Source organism: Cicer arietinum, chromosome 2 (genome assembly GCF_000331145.2).
Source record: "Cicer arietinum cultivar CDC Frontier isolate Library 1 chromosome 2, Cicar.CDCFrontier_v2.0, whole genome shotgun sequence".
Classification (NCBI taxonomy): domain Eukaryota; kingdom Viridiplantae; phylum Streptophyta; class Magnoliopsida; order Fabales; family Fabaceae; genus Cicer; species Cicer arietinum.
The window spans coordinates 5,929,354-5,931,276 of NC_021161.2; positions in this window are offsets into that span (position 1 = coordinate 5,929,354).

Consider the following 1,923-nt stretch of genomic DNA (forward strand, 5'->3'; position numbering starts at 1 on the left):
AGTACAATGTATCATTACCCAGTGATAGGGCTTCCCATCCATATCAAGAATGATCTTGGGTTATTGTAGAGGTAAACAATCAAATTAATCGAGAAGTCCCTATTCTGAATGGTTATTTGACAAGTAAACATGCATAATTTACTGTCAAAGTCTTAGCAGTAAAGTAGACACGGACAACTTCAAACAATTTACATAATCCATAGCAATGAAGGAATGGGTTGCCCCCGAATCAGAAAGTGTAGTTAGGAGGTTACCTGTAATCGCACAGTCATATTGAATCAGATCGCTAGATAAATCAGCGCCGACGCAATACACCTGTCCTCTAGCAGTAGGAAGAGTAATCCTAGCTACATCCACCATTGGTTCCACCTTCGGAGCCTCGCAATTCCTTGCAAAGTGCCCTGGTTTATGGCAATTGTAGCAAGTAGTACTGTTAAAGGTACAAGCATAAGCATAATGTCCTTCTTCTCCACATCGGAAACATCGTATACCTTGTCCCACTTGCCTCTCAAGGTCTTGGTTCCCTGGGTTATCCCGTCCCCCATTGTTATCATGTGGTCGATTATAAGATTTAGCAACCTGTTTTCCCTTGTTCTGATACTTCGCCCGACTAGGTCCTCCTGAGTTAAAATTCCCTCCTCGGCTAGCTCTCTTATTCTTCATATCCTCAACTTCTCTACATTTTTCCACAAGAACCTGGAAACGTTGAATTCCCAAGGGTAAGACAAAGTCTTGAATCTCATACTTTAGTCCGTCTTGGAAACGATGACAGAAGAATGGCTCGTCAATCTCTTCACGGAAAAATCTGAAATGCCTTGATAGTGATTCAAACTTAGCAGCATATTCGCCCACGGTCATGTTCCCCTGATGTAGTTTCAGGAAATCATCACCCAGTCTAGTCCTGGTACTCATCGGGAAGTATTTGTCGAAAAACTTCCCTTTGAAAGATTCCCAGTTCACCTCCTCGTGAGCTGATCTCATCAACAACCTTGTACTCCTCCACCAGTACTCAGCATCTCCTAGTAGCATATAAGTGGCATAGTTGACCCTCACTCCCGCCTGACAGTTAATCATTTCGAAGATCTTCTCCATTTCTTGGATCCATTGATTTGCTTTCTCTGAATTCTCAGTCCCCTCAAACTTGGGAGGATTGTAACGACGAAAGTCTTTTAATCCTCTTGACTCTGCAGCACGGATCTCTCTTCCCCTCTTTTCGAGATCGCGTTGAGTCTTGGCAGCAGTCTGTGCAGCAACAGAAGCAGCCATGTTATTCATAGCCTCCGCCATTCGATCATTCCTACTGGCATTGGTTCTCGGAACGTCATTCCTCCTTGGCAGCATGGTTTCCCTATAAAACCATCATCAAGTAGAGTCTTAACACTACTTCAATAATTCTAAGAATAACTTCCGACCACAACCGCACATAATAATAATTATGAACTTGACAACTCAAACCACCTAAACCGACACATGATCAGATAACAACTCTCAACCTATAGGTTGACCTACAATCTATAACCAAGGTTCCACAGCCCCCAAAGAAAACCAAACCTATACTCTGATACCACAATATAACACCCCGTTTTTCAAAGCGAGGGTATATTTTTTTTTTAAAAGTAATTAAACTAAAACAAAGGAATAAATAAAGAAATGTCTTTGGATAAATAATTGAGTCATTATAATTTACAGGCAGCGGAAAAGTTACTCCAATTATAAATCCAAACCATTTACCCAACAACAAATGGTACATGTAACCCATCGAAAATAACATGTCAAACTGACAATATTAGAATAGGTACAGTCTTCCATTTGAAAATAAATGCAATACAAAAGAAAGACATCTGATCCCTCTATGTCAACCTAATCTGATCATTTTACAACACAACTAAACACCCTGACTAATCTCCACGCGCCCCGTGAGAT